Source organism: Ambystoma mexicanum, chromosome 5p, assembly GCF_040938575.1.
Source record: "Ambystoma mexicanum isolate Mex_15411 chromosome 5p, UKY_AmexF1_1, whole genome shotgun sequence".
Taxonomy (NCBI): Eukaryota; Metazoa; Chordata; class Amphibia; order Caudata; family Ambystomatidae; genus Ambystoma; species Ambystoma mexicanum.
Window position 1 is genome coordinate 1,047,775,624 of NC_090930.1, and position 16,062 is coordinate 1,047,791,685.

General features: G+C 45.6%; 1 protein-coding gene across 1 annotated transcript in view; it reads right to left on the reverse strand.

Moving 5' to 3' along the window:
* The window catches only part of LOC138481404 (leukocyte elastase inhibitor-like), a 459,314-nt gene that overhangs the window by 369,993 nt on the left and 73,259 nt on the right, over positions 1-16,062 (reverse strand). Inside the window, exon 2 of the mRNA XM_069613540.1 lies at positions 1,841-1,905. The gene's annotated coding sequence lies outside the window, so the exon portion shown is untranslated. The remainder of the gene's footprint in view (positions 1-1,840; positions 1,906-16,062) is intronic.

Here is a 16,062-nt window from a genome sequence, read left to right on the forward strand (position 1 = left end):
ATGTACCCTGCGCGCACAGGGCCAATCGCGGGTCAAACTTCCCGCGCACCCCCGAAATACACATACCCCGCTCGCACAGGGCTAATCTCATGTGATTCTCCCCGCGCACCCCCGAAATACATGTACCCCGCTTGCACAAGGCCAATCGCGGGTCTAACTTCCCGCGCACCCCCGAAATACACGTACCCCACTCGCACAGGGCCAATTGCGTGTGATTCTCCCCGCGCACCCTCAAAATATACGTACCCCGCTCGCACAGGGCCAATCGCGTATGATTCTCCCCACGCACCCCAGAAATACATGTACCCCGCTCGCACAAGGCCAATCGCGTGTGATTCTCCCTGTGCACCCCCGAAATACACTTACCCCGCTCGCACAGGGCTTATCGCGTGTGATTCTCCCTGCGCACCCCCTTAATACACGTACCCCGCTCGCACAAGGCCAATCGTGGGTAAAACTTCCTGCGCTCCCCCGAATTACACGTACCCCACTCGCACTGGGCCAATCGCGTGTGATTCTCCCCGCGCACCCCCGAAATACATGTACCCCGCTCGCACAAGGCCAATCGCGGGTCAAACTTCCCGCCCACCCCCGAAATACATGTACCCCACTCGCACAGGGCTAATTGCGTGTGATTCTCCCCGCGCACCCTCAAAATACACGTACCCCGCTCGCACAGGGCCAATCGCGTGTGATTCTCCCCACGCACCCCAGAAATACATGTACCCCGCTCGCACAAGGCCAATCGCGTGTGATTCTCCCTGCGCACCCCCAAAATACATGTACCCCGCTCGCACAGGGCCAATCGTGGGTAAAACTTCCTGCGCTCCCCCGAATTACACGTACCCCACTCGCACTGGGCCAATCACGTGATTCTCCCCGCGCACCCCCAAAATATACGTACCCCACTCGCACAGGGCCAATCGTGTGTAAAACTTACCGTGTACCCCGAAATACATGTACCTCACTCGCACAGGGCCTATCGCGTGTGATTCTCCCCGCGCAGCAGGGTACGTGTATTCGGAGGGGTGCGCAGGGAGTTTTAGAGGCGTATTCGTGGTTGGGGGGCTGTGTGCTGGTCCACTGGCCTGTGCGCCATGTAAGGGATTTGTGCGCTGTTCATGGCGCACGGGGAGGGGTTGGGGGCGTAACTGGCGCTGCTGCAGGGTCGCTGCGCCACTCTGCACCACGGCTGGTTATGGATGTTTAAATCCATGAATACGCTGTGCACGAAAATGGATTTTGGCGCACGCGACTGGCACTGACTGCTGCACATGCACACTGTGCGCCAGCCGCTTGCGCCACTTGTGCGCTGAATTCTATGAATTACCCCGTTAAACTTGGCAAGTAAGTAATATGAATTATCATGCCATTTCACTGCTTATAACATTCTTCTAAGTCATACAGATTCACAACATACTTTAACTCATTTACTGCAAGTAGTAACCTATCATGTTTTTCACTGTTCCTCCTTTTTGTATGTAGACTTGTGTCACACTATCTTCTCAGGGTTTGTATTCTAGCAGCTTCTTAATAAAAAAGTTAATAATTAAAAAAAAGATTTACAAAAAGTGCATTTTAAACATTTCTCGGAATGTCACATATCAATTCATTAGACATATGTCCCATTTGATTAGTGTACTTACGCAATACAAAATGAAAATAAAGAGAGCATACACAATAATACGATTCAACAAAGATAATTGTATGCAAAATACATTGCATGATCTTTACAAAATGATACTAGACTAGATTCAATGGCAGAGAATTACATGCAAAGCATGTGTAATGTGCCCACGTTTCACATAAATACTCTCAGTTACAAGATGTACTAACCTACCATTTTTTTAATGTTCATCTTCATGTATGTACAAGCTCTGCCACACCATCTCCTTCTGGTACATCCTGTAACATGTTGTGTATAAAAACATAGAATACGCCAAAAATATTAAGAACAAAACAAATGCCTTAGACAGTGTCTGCAACATGAAAATTACTTCTTTCACAAAAATATTATACAAATATAAAGCATACTTCAGAATCATGTCAATATGAAAAACACAATGGAATCTACTTGCACTAGTGAAACAGTTTTGGGAAAACCCCTGAAATCTTACAAATGTACAACCAATAAAATCATCACTTTCTCACACATGTAAATATCCTCATTTCTGACTGACTATGTCAAGCTTCTTTTTTTTCACTTTCAAAATGTTCCAGACTATTTTAGTCAATTAACAAATCAAAAGACTCAAAGAACATAAGCCAAACAATGAAAGAACTGTAAATTGGTTCCAGCCTAAGAAATATCATATCAGTTGTGGACCAAGTCACTGTACTTTCTTCTTCTTTGTCTCATAGTAAAGAGTGCAACATATAGTTGCTGTGGATCCTGATTTTCTTCAGGCATGATACAAATGCCTTCTGGACTTCAAAACAATGTGTACACAGGTCAGTAAAACATAAAAAACAAAAATGTATTTAATTTTATATGTTAATTCCAGAGGACATTAAACGATAAAATGCAAATGGTTTAGCCAAAGTCGTTTAGAATCAGAAATCAGAATTGACGTATAAACGTACACATTTTCATGGCAGACAGTCCCATTTTAATATTGTTAAAAAGTTTGCCATATGATCGCAAAAAGCACAATTGATGAATTTGTAGTGTCGCATGTTGCACTTAAATGAATAATTAGCATTCGGTTTCCTGTAAGTAATCCAAATAAATCATGTCCTGTAATAGGCATTAATTCGTAAATCATATGAAACATGCAAAACCAATGAATAAAACTTCCTTTGATGTACAGAAAATACAATTGTGTTTAACATATAGAAATGAAACAAAATGACCTCACCCAAATCATCCGACTATACAAAAATTGCAAACAAAGAAAAGATCACTTCTTCGTATATCTTTTTTTAACATTTGACATGTTATATAATTAATGTGGTGCAGTTCAAATTTTAAAATGGCATGTTCTTTTTTTTCATTTTCAGCACACAAACATATATAACATGAGGCAGAATTCACAAAAGTAGAGAGCTGTTGAGAATACACAAATAGGGAAAGGTCAATTAAAGCTCAATTTACATACAATCCTACACAAAAGAAGTAGAAGGAAAACAAGTCAAATTTCAATCACCTGTAATGGTCAATGTAAAAAAATGTCAAATAAAAGAAATTCATGCACAGGTATCAGCAGATGACAAATGTCTCTGAAAGAATGGCAATTATGTTTAAGTAACGAAAGGCAACTCCCCCGTGAAAAAGCTCGAAATTATGTTTTACTATTTTCCCTCCTTTGTTTTGCGCTTTTATACCCACACAAGTCAACCTGCATAATTTCCTTTTACTCAATCGTCTGTCGTGACTTAGCCTACTTAGCCGCTTACTAATTTTATTAATGCTACAATGCCCGGAAAGATGAACCAAGGTTACAGTTTTGACCTGCTCTGTGAGGCATAATGAATATTATATCATGACTTAACATGGCAAAACATAGGGGCGCTGTTGCGCACAGAGGAAGATGGCCGCTTCTGTGTGAGCTCCGGAGTGAACCAGGGCCGAGCTCCAAATATATCCGCACAACGGGTCCGGTTACACCCGGGCGACGCACGGAGGGTGCGGTGGTGACTGGGCTACCCGGAGGTGAAATTCTGGGCCGAACGCCTGCTGCTATCCTGACTTATCGCGGCTCTGGAGAGCGCCCGCGCCGGGGGCCTTTACGCGGCCGCCTTGAAGAGGGGAGGAGCCCGGGAGAAAGCGAGCGCAATCCGCGGCCTGCTCGCGGAGGAACCTTCATTACTGGCCTCTCCCCACCGCGCTGCTTAACCCGGCTGGATACTGTGGCCCTCATCTCGGCCCCTCGGCATCGCCCCACCGTCCATCGACTGCTACGGCGGAACACGGGAACCTTGCCTGCCTGGCGGGAGCCGACGGCTACATTTCCTAACTGCTAATCGGGCCCCCGACGGCCCTCGCTCCAGAGGCTTGAGGTCTCCTCTACGGCACGGTCTCTTGACCCCCCCCCCCTCCCGTGGCTTGACAACGCACGACCTGAACATTGGGGGCCCAGAGTTGGTCCGCTGGGGGTTGCCGAGGAGGGACGACACTCGATCACGCGACCCTGCGCACCGGAGGCATCGGGGACGCCTGTCGGCGGGTGTGCTGAGGGTCGTGGTGGCCTGGGGCGATCAGTCCATACAAATAACAGCGGATAATGCCCAAGAGCCTGGGATCCAAGAAGACTAGGGGGGCCATCGACAAGTACACCACAAATATCCAGAAGGAAACCACCTCGCAGATGGAGCCCCCGGCGCCCACCCCAGATCAACAAACGACACCGCAGGCTCAGATGGACCCCCAAGCGGTGTTCCTCGCTATGCAGCGGGGGTTCGGCGCCCTGAACGACAAACTCGACGGGATCACTGCAAATGTGGCATCCATTAAGGCTAAACTGGATAAAACTACGACGCGCATAGCCGAAGCGGAAACCAGAATATCAGGCGCGGAGGAGGCGCTCGAAAACCTGAAAAGCACGGTGTCCACAATGGCGATTGAACTGGGAACTGTTAAATCTAAATGCGAGGACTTGGAGGCGAGATCAAGACGCAACAACATCCGTATTGTAGGGGTGCCTGAAGATGCGACGAAGGGCTCTATGGAGAAAGGAGTTGAGGCCCTCCTCCGCGACCTGCTGGGCGACCCAGGGTGGTCCCCCATGTTCCTAATAGAGCGTGCACACAGATCTATGGCTCCAAAGCCGAAACCCGGTGCGTACCCGAGACCAATAATCGCACGTGTGCTTAACTACAGGGACAGGGACTTGATATTACGTACGGCAAGAGAGAAGCAGGAGCTGAGATGGAAGGCTAGCGTGATACGGATCTTCCCTGACTTTACACTGGCGGTGCAACAAGAAAGGAAACAATTCACGGGTGTCAAGAAACTGCTAAGGGAACGACAGGTCCAATATGCAATGCTCTACCCGGCGAGACTGAAGATCCTGTACAAGAACAAAGTCCATTTCTTCACCTTCCCTGAGGAGGCCGCCAACTTTGTGGAGACGCACATCCCTACGGTCGTGGGGAGCGCCGAGGACGCTAATCAAGAGTGACTTCCCTGGGGAGGGCCCGGAGAGGTACGGCAATGCATGCCCGCTCCACTTACTTCAACAGTTCTCCCCGGAGGGGGACACTCATTAAGGTGGGAAATCAGGGTCTACGGTTTGTGCTACGTGGGGACTGTCCTTGCCGCCATTAATATGTGTGAGAGTAATGCCGGACCCGATTAAGTGTTTTGTTTTTTTCTAAGTCTGAAAGAGCATCGGCCCTGGGGATCTCCGCAGGCCCCCCAATTGCAGGTGCATATGCTAAAAGTTAGTGGGGGGGAGGGGGTTTCTTTAAGCACAGTAGAAGTTCGGGGTGCTGTGAGGGTGGGGGGAGGTGGGATCGGGACGGAAGTGGGGATGTGTTATTGTTATGGGGAGAAAGTTAAAAGCACGAGGTTACAACATACTTGCACGAATGGGAACTATATGAGACACTCTTCTACAGATTCACAATGCATTCACACTGAACGGGATGGCGGGTAGGAGCTCTGAGAATATCAGAATCATGAGTTGGAATGTTCGGGGCCTGGGTTCCAAGGTTAAGAAAAGGAAAATCATGGCCTACATTAACAGACATGCCCCACAAATCCTATTCTTACAGGAGACACACATTGGCCCGCAACACGGGGAACAACTGGCGCCGAAGTGGGGAACCCATCAATACTTCACAACCTACTCGAATAGGGCCAGGGGAGTAGCAATACTGTTACACAGAACCCTCCGATTTACGTGCAAGGAGGTGAGGTGTGATCCAGGGGGCAGGTATGTCTTGGTACATGGCAATTTGCAAGATAGAGAGGTGGTCCTCCTCAATATCTACGGTCCCAACCTGGATGACCCGGTGTTTTACACCGAACTCTTCGGGTTGCTGGCCCACTATCCAACTGCTCGCCTGATTTGCGGGGGGGACTTCAATACCATTTTGAATGTGGACATGGATCGCACCTCAACACAGGTGAGAACTTTGACTAAGGCCGCCCAAGCGATAATGGCTCATATGGCAGACCTGGGGCTAAAAGATGCATGGAGGACATTACACCCATCCGAGAGGGGATACACCTATTACTCCACGGTGCACGACATGCATTCCAGGATAGACATGTGGCTACTAGACAACGTAGTGTTGGCCTGGGTACTCGCAGCACAGATACTGCCCAGGACGTTCTCTGACCACTCACCGATAGTGCTGGACCTTCGAATACCGGGCGAAGCAGTGAATAGACCCCCTTGGAGGTTTAAACCTGCAGCGCTGCGTGACCTGGTCTATAGGAACACGCTGGAACAGCACATACTGGAGTATTTTGCATTTAATGATAATTCTGTGTCTCGCCAGGCGACTTTGTGGCAAGCATTCAAGGTGTGTATTAGAGGCGCCTCTATATCGAGTGAGAGTGGCATCCTCAAAGATATAAGGAATAGGATGCAGCGCCTCGAAACACAAATAGCTGCTACACAGTCACAATATGAGCTTCAACCGACGCCTCAGTTAGCCTTAGACCTAAAAAACGCACTGGACGAATTCAATGAGGCGGCGGATCAAGAGATCCGCTACTTTGACAGACCGGCGGCCGCTCGCCGCTATGGTGAGAGCGAGCGACCGGGGAGGCTGTTGGCCAGAGCGGTAAGGGGGGAGAGGGGTCCGACCGACATTCCATGTATAACAACGGCGGAGGGCACGGTTACTACAGATCAGGGCAGTATACGCTCCACGTTTCATAAATTCTACGAGGAGCTATACTCACCCCAGTCAGACGCCACTGAAGGTGAGATCGAGCAGTATCTATCCCGTATCCCGACGACCCTGCTGGCTGCAAACACGAGAGAGGTGTTGGAAAGCCCGATAACTGAGGCGGAAGTGATAAGGGCCATCGAAGCTCTCCCGAACGGGAAGGCCCCGGGTACAGATGGCCTAAGCGCAGAATTTTATAAAGCATTTAAGCTCCTACTGGCACCCAGGTTACTGGCTATGTGGACCGAGGCCCTGGAGGGAGGGGAGCTCCCAGCGTCCACGAGGGAAGCGGTGATAACACTGTTGCTTAAGACTGGTAAACCCCCAGAGGACTGCGGGTCTTATAGACCTCTATCACTAATTAACACAGATGCCAAATTGTTAGCAAAGATACTGGCCACAAGACTGACACCGTGGATGCCATTCATGGTCCACGAAGATCAGGCCGGATTCATCCCCGGCAGGTCAGCAGCTACTAATATTAGGAAATGCCATGAGGTCCTAACCACGACCCCCCCGGATCAGCAGGCGATAGCAGTGTCGCTGGATATGCGCAAAGCATTCGACACGGTGTCCTGGCCATTCCTGTTTGGGGTATTGCGAAATTACGGATTTGGCCCGAACTTCCTGAGATGGGTAAAGTTACTGTACACGTCCCCACAGGCCAGGATTAGAATTAACGGCACCCTAACAGAGCAGATTGAGCTCCGGGGGGGCACGAGACAAGGTTGCCCGCTCTCGCCATTGCTGTTTGCTCTGATAATTGAACCATTAGCAGACGAACTGAGGGCTCTCGCCGGCATCTGTGGGCTAAAAATAGGGGCAACAATGCACATTATAAACCTGTACGCAGACGACATTCTGCTATATTTGAGAGATCCAGACAGAACACTGGGGAGGGTCCTGGCGGTGGTGGAGAGGTTTGGTGGACTCTCGGGACTCAGACTTAACATTAATAAATCAGAAGTGTTCCCTATCACAGGGGCCACAGAGAAGCCACGGGGCCTGCATGGGCTACAGTGGTGCCCGACGCATGTTCTATATCTGGGAGCATGGATTGCTCGGACTGCTCAGCTATCCCGAGCATTGAACTACAACCTGCTTGTGGACTCGTTGTGCCTGAAACTAAAGCGCTGGGGGGCCCTCCCGGTATCCATGATGGGTAAGATCGCACTGGTGAAAATGATAATCCTTCCTAAGCTATTTTACCTATTTAGCACGGTGCCGGTGTGGCCGGGGCGTGTTTTATTCACTAAAATCGCGGGCGCGTGCTCCTCATTTGTATGGGATGGCCATCCGAGAGTGGGCTGGGGGACACTTACAAACGACTACATGTACGGTGGCTTGATGGCCCCAGACTTTGAACTCTACTACCTGAGCGCGCAGGCACAACATGCGAACCAATGGGCGACGACATTTATCAACCCAGCGGGCCCAGTACCTAACCAACTGGAAAAAGAGGCCACACTAGCACTCCACCAAATTACACGGTCAGGTGTTAAGCATTATAACTCCCTGAGACCTTCTAAAGTGGTGATCACTGCGTGGTCCAGGATTGTTGAAATGTACAATACTGAAAGGATATACCACCCTAGTATGCCGCTCTGGGGTATGCCGCAGACTCCTTTTACGTCAGAGGGAGAGACGGCCCGCCACTGGTCTGCTAAGGGCATAACACAATGGGGGCAGATATTTGTGGACGGGCAGTTCATTCGATGGGAGGATATCAGGGAGGAGGTGGGTAACACACCTACGGCTAGGCGACAATACTCTGGTCTGCGGGCAGCTACACAAAATATATGGCCAACCTTCCCTGATGAACCCCCAGTCAACATGGGACTGGGATACATGTTTATGGGGGGACGCCAAAAAATAACAGCTTCCACACTGTACAAGACCATACTCCACACACGCCCACAAGAGCAGCGTCCGGCAAGGGCAAAATGGGAACAGGACCTTGGAGAAGAGGTGGGGGAAGAGGAGTGGTCTCAATACTGTGCACTCGTGAAACAGATATCCTGCAATTCCAAATACAGGCTAATCCACTATAAAATTCTTCAGAGAACACATTACACCCCAGAGAAACTCAAACGCATATACCCAACCATGACAGGGGAATGCCCGAGATGCCATGCGGACAATGCTGGCATTTATCACATGCTTTGGGGGTGCAGTGCACTGAGGGGATACTGGGAAGCTGTATGTCAGACGATAGACGAGATGGCAGACCACCCACTAGAGTGGACCCCACGATTATGCCTGTTGGGGTCAATTGAGAAAATAAGCCCGAGTTGGCGAAAGCTTCTGAATGTAAGTCTGCTCCTCGCCAAAAGGGCGATCCTCCTTAGATGGAAGAGTGCGCACTCCCCTACTAAGGCGGACTGGGAAAGGGACATGGCATGGGCGAACGACATGGAGGAACTGTATATTGATACTGTGCTCCCAGCCTCGCGCCCGAAAAACATTTGGGGCAGGTACAAACAGTATCTCGCCGAGAAAAGCGGACTTGAACAACTTGATGCTGTAATGTGATTCATATTGTAAAATGTAATGTCTATAATTATGATGTCTCTGTAACCAAGTGAAAGTAGTGACCAAGTGCAACAAAAATAAAGGTTTTAAAAAAAAAAAACATGGCAAAACATACAAAAGGGCTTCCAAGCAACCAAATAATGCGCCGAGGAATATGTGATCTGAAGTGCCAGCTAATGTCCCCTTGATTATCACACTCCCACCTTGCTAAGTACAGACAAATGCTCTGCAATGGACAGGAGCAATACATCATGCACTGCACAGGCTACATTACAGCACCACCTACACACATCTACTCATATACCTCTCACTTTAAGGATCCAAGGTGACAGCACTAGTCCTTACTTCCCCATTCCCCTTCTCATCTTGTGTCCCGGCGTTCGCATCTACATTGGTCCTGGCACCTCTGTCAGTTGGCTCTCAGCACCCCAGATCCTCCTCCCTGTTTTTAGAGGCTGGATGTCTTATAAGCGCCATCTGGGAAAGCCTACATACTTCAAGGGTCCTTATAGCCCACCTTGAACTCACCACTCATCCATGCACTGGATGTAGTCTTGTTCATTCCTGCAAAAGACTGGAACATGCCATGGAAAACATGCTCTTACTTCCAGAGAAAGGCTTTCTGGCCTCTTTTCTAATGGGGACTTCAGACTATATACCACCTTTACTATTCATGCATTCACTCTTACACTAGCATATGCCCCCCCTTTCCTATGAACCTCCACTACCACCTTTCCCTAATACTACGGGCTGGTTTCACCTCAGGTGGGGACACAACACACCACCTCTTTGGACATGCTTTGGCGCTGTAAAACCACTCCGGTGGTGACAAGTTAAGGACATATGTTCATTAACATAACATGACCTAACATTTCTAAGCTAAACCGGAACACTAAGCATATACAGATGTGTGCTTTAAACTTTTCAGACAAAACATTATTAATTCACTAATGCAAAAAGCTAAATATACAAAGGCACGTGTCCTTATGTAAAGAAAGAAATCATGTGCAAAGTGTAGTGGAACTTTTTTAAATGCACTCTTGATGTTCTGAAAAATGTCAGCAGCCTATTAATGTCCATCTGAGATCAATTGAAAACAGTTGGAAGAGTCGATATATACAGAAGAAACATAAAAAAGTAAAACACATAGGAGCTCATGTTGCAATGAGCTGTAACGTGAATGAAAGGCGGAAAAGCCTTGAGTAAGACTTTCACGCCTTCCATTCGCACCTCAGCTCACTTTCAATCATTTGTATGGCAGAGAGGAGGGGCACCACCTTTCTTCTTCTATGCCATACAAATGCCCTAGCATTTGGGCCGGCATGGATTTTCACGCCGGCGCAAATGCTGGAGATCCCTATGGAGTCCACCTGCTTTATGACACAGCAAGAAGTAGACGGAATCCATAGGGATCCATTGTTGCTGCTGCCTGCTGTGCTTGCATGCCAAGCAGCATTTACAATTACAATTAAACCCTGTACGAAATGCCCGCATGTCGGGCAGGGTTTAATTGTAATTGTAAGCGCTGCTTGCCACGGAAGCACGGCAAATGGCGCTCATAGCGAAAATTAAACGCTGCCTGGGATGCACGCATGGCAGGCAGCGTTTACCCACTTTGCACGGCTGAGTGAGAAAGTGCAGGCCAAAAGGTAGTGTACACATATGTACACCCCATTTTGCCCTGCACTTTTGCACACTGCCATGCAAATGACGAAAATTTGGCGTTGGTGAGCTGCCTGTGAGTATGTCAACACGTAACAAACAGATCTCGGCCACCAAATTACTCTTTTTATGAACATGAGCTCCATATAGCTTATGCTTTCACAAATGAAAGTAATGCCTTTGAACTCAAAATTGACAAATTCATGACCGGCAAAAATATCCCACACAGAAATGCACACTTTAACAAAGTAAACGAAACAAACTAGTGACCCCATTATAAACTTGGGCTTGCTCTTATGCATTTATTCTGTGATGACTACTTGAAAATGAGTTTGGACTCTGTTTTAACAAATTAGATCAAAACAAATTACCAACTAGATCCGTAATAAATACTATGAAATCAGGTCCAATTCCAGATGAGCTTTCTGATTTAAACTTGTTTGAAATCCTAATATTCTAATTAGCCCGTCTATTGCAAACAATTGTATGGCTTTGCATAAAGTCTGGAATGAGATTAGCAAATGAGCGAGTATAAGCACTGAAAGGAACATTTGTGTGTTATACCTTTAAACATTCATGAAAACAAGGAAGTACTGGGAGTAATTGGTGCAAAAAAATACACTGGTACTTCTTGGCAACGGAGTGTCTACTAATAGTAAACATATAATGCAGGCACTTGTCATTTTGAATGATGTTTACATAGCATTAATATGTCTTAAAGATAACAATGTATGCTACATCAACCTAAATCTAAAATAACAAATAAGCATCAATTTAGATGAAACTATTCAAAGTGAAAGTGATACTCTCAGAAAGTGTACTTTAATACTTCTGACAATTTCTATGTAGTCCACACAATTCACCCACTTAACTCTTGTAAAGTCATGGGTGATTCAATTGTACTCTACCAAATGTGACAAGCAGAGGGAACTTTGTGGAGTGTTTTGGAAATTATTTAGAATATCTTTACCACAATTATTTCCATTCGGTCGTGGTGGAAAAAATGTCTGCCTCAGGATACGCATGAGTACAGTTATTCTTCTGATCCACAGGTCTGCCTGAACTAGAAAGATGTGTGTCACTTACTTTATGAAAGTAAACTAGCAACACAGTGTTATGGAGCAGCCCACACAATAAATAATCTGTGATGTCATCATTGTGGTCATAGGTTGCACAACAGAGTGCGTGCAGTTAAGGTGGCTTTAGTTGAATTTCAGGGGTTTTGTTGCATTAAGTTCTCACCGTAACGTTCATGCAACTAAAGTTTTTTCCTTGAATTTCAAGGTTTTCTTTTTTACAATGTCTTACTCACCTTAACGTCCCTGCAACTAAAGTTTTTTGCTTGAATTTCAAGTTTTTTTTAATAATGTATTACTCACCTTAACGTCCCTGCAACTAACGTTTTTTCCTTGAATTTGAAGGTTTAGTTATTCCATACATAATTGACATTAATAAACCAGACAATTGGGCTAATGAAAATTATGTATCATGTGTAGAAAGTAAAATGAAAAGAGACTGTACAGCCACATTCCCCCCCAAAAAACCTGTTCTTAAAAAACATTGTATGCATATTTACATAATTGTTTTAAGTGTTTACATATACATTTACTGTTGATGAATAGAAAGTTATTAAAGTGTTACAGTAACTGTGTACAAAGAATACACTCAATATACAATACTACTGCCCACTTATAGTTTTTTTTTTTTAAAAAGTAAAACATGTTTATAGCCACGGCTGCCAAGAAAGCATGCACAAATAAATGCGACATGACTGGGGATAACCAAGGCTATTATAAAAAACATGAAGATATGTTGTTAATTTTAACACACCTTGCATTGAAAGGATCAATTAAAGGTCTTTGATCCATACATACAGTGTCTATTTTTATAACTGAAAAGTTGGTCCTGAAAAGGACCATTTTGGGGAATAAGGAAAAGGGAGGTAGGAACTGAGAAGGGAAAAACAATAGGATTCATACATAAGTACATTCATTTTTTCTGCATTTTATATTTTGTACATTTCTTTGTGTTTTTTCTCTAAAGAATGGGGTAAAATAAAATATACCTAGCGTTGGCAATTGGCCGTATGTTCTGAAAGAGCCTTGCCCAAAGTGTCTAGGGTGCCACCTTGATCAAGCTGTGACAGGTTTTGCACAGCACGATAAAGTTAGAAAGAAAGGCTGCAGTCAGGATGAACTGAGGTTGGGTATTAGTTGCTGGAAAATTGCTGGTAATTGTATTGCAAGTCTGTGGGGCAAATGATATAAACTTCTGTGCTGATCTTGCTCCATGTGCTTTGAGTTTATGTTTCACATGTGCCTTCCAATATGATTCATGCACTTCATTCCAATGAACACCGACAAGATGTTGAATTAACTTGAATGTCCCCAAGCTTTGCAAAGGCTTGCGTGAAGGTCCCCACCAGAAAACTTTACCACAGAAATTACACATTACCTCCTTGATCTCCTTTTCGCTGTGTTGGCCATTTACACAGAAATATTGCCAACTGTCAGCTACCTTTTTGCACATTGCTTCTTCCGTGGCAGTAAAGCTGAAGCAACCCACAACACCTCATCATCAATGCTGGTTGTTGTCATTTTGAAATGCAGGACCATGGAGGAAAAATAGAAACTGTAAAAATACACAACACTAAAAGGACTCTACCACTTAATATATATAAACGTTAAAAAAAGAAAATTACAAGCTAAAATAACCAAAACTGAAAAACTACAAAGCACCAGACAAAGGACAAAGGTATAGAAAGAAGAAAGGTAAAAAAGAAATGGATGAAAGGAGATACTGCTTTAAAATGTTCCTGAAGGCTTACAAAGAAGTGAGCCCATCAAGAGATAAAAAGCAATGACAGAAAACAGGAAAGAGGTGCTTGGTAAAGGGGTATAACTGCAGTTACATGAAATAGTCAAAAAGAGTGTTTCCATACGCGCGGGTATGTCCAAGCGCAATGACACGTTTGTGCCTTAATTATTGACCAATCACCTGAGTGAATGTGGAGATGAGCCTGCACGTGGCCATAGCCGAATCGAGGGAAGGCCAATTCACTTTGAAAGCTACGTTCACGCGGCTACAGAGCTTTGTGTCTGTTTTTTTACAGCCAATCGGATCACAGGCTGCGCTTCCCTGGTTAGCCACATCAATGAAAGTCCCAATCACATGTTGCAATGTACTGACGTGGCTACGCCAATGCCGTGTGACAATATCCACATGTGCGAAATCACCCAATAGGACGTCAAGCTTCCTCAACGTGGCTATGCATTTTCGCGCCTATTGCAGCAGCCAATTATAATGCACGCTGTAGTTACACGCCTGCACATGACCCTTAACCGCATTGACAAACAGACCAATCAGGTGCTGCGGTTTGCTGATACGTTTACGCCTATGCCGGGTGGAGAAATCCGCACATGCAAAATGGACCAATAAGACATCGAGCTTCATTGATGCATCCATATGTATTCACGGCAGCCAATCATAACATATGCTGCGGTTATGCACCTGCACATGACTCTTACCCACATCGACGAACTGACTAATCATACAGTGCGATGTATTGAGGCGGGTACGCCCATCCCGTTTGATGAAATCTGCGCATGCAATATGGACCAATAGGACACTGAGCTTCATTGTCGCATCTAAGTGCCTTTGTGCCTCATGCAGCACCCAATAAGAATGTACACTGTGGTTATGTGCCTGCATATGACTTTTACCCATGTTAACGAACCAACCAATCACACAGTACAATGTATTGACGCAGGCATGCCCATGCCATGTGACGAAATCCGCGTTTGTGAAAGTGACTGATCACGGTGTGTGACAGTGCATAGCCACAAATAATCACCCCACCCACAACAAATTAAGTTTACATTGATCATTGATACTAGTGCTTGTAAGTGAAAGGTTTACCAAGTAACTGCAAGAACTTTTGGTGCTTTAACCCTTTAATTGTTCCTCCTTTTTACCCACTTTTAACCTAATCCTCTTTGTTTTACTTTTCTTTCTTCTTTTTTTAAAAACATTTACATTTTTGTGGCATTGCCTTTTTAGTGTTGTCATTTTTGTTATTTAAATTTTTCCTCCCCATTTGGACATTTCAACATGTCTAACCATGACAACAGCATTGGCAGCGATGACGATGTCATCTGGGTCCCCAATCTATCACCACACTGGAAGAAAGCCACAGGAATAAAAATCCCTGCTGCCAGTTGGAGATATTTCAAGGTCAAACAAAACTGCTCTAAAAAGGAGGCGGAGGGTGCACAGTGCACATAGTGCATGAAGACTCTTATACATGGTCCATCACATGTGCTGTCGCAAAGCCTTGAAAGATCTGTGAGGATCAATCATCTGGAGGGAGTGCATTGAGATGATGTGGACGACACATATTTTAAATTGCATGAACACCACAAAACTAAAATGAATGAGGCTCATGCATTACGTGCACGGAAATGGGCACCACGTCCAGCACCTGATTCCACCAGTGTAGCGCCATCGACACTGAATGAACCCTCGACTTCAGCAGCAGTGTCATCTCCAGATGTTCCAATTTTACTGGATCCCAATGTTTCAGTTAAGAGAGTCACCAATGGGTAGCCGTGGAAGGTGCATCAACTAAGGATTAGGACAAGTTAATAGCTGAACACCATATTAATTGTCAACCTTAGTTTTATTTATATGCAGCAATTTCCACCCACCCCTTTTTCAGAAAAAAAGAAAATAAAAATAAAAATCTATGTTCCTTTTTATTTTAATTCCCCTTGTTATATATTTCACCTTTATGTGTTTTCCTTCCCTGTTCCACCCACCTCTTTCCTTCCCCCAAACTGTCCTTTTAAGGCCCACCCTCGAAGTTTCAAAAATAGATTAAATGAAACATAGACTGCAAAAATATATTACAATATCTATTGTAATTTAATGTATGCAGTTTCAGTGACTAAAACCCCCAAAATGTGCATTTGTAGCCGCGGTTACAATGTAGCCGGTTTGAGCCAGTGCTCGTGCGTAGAATCAGCC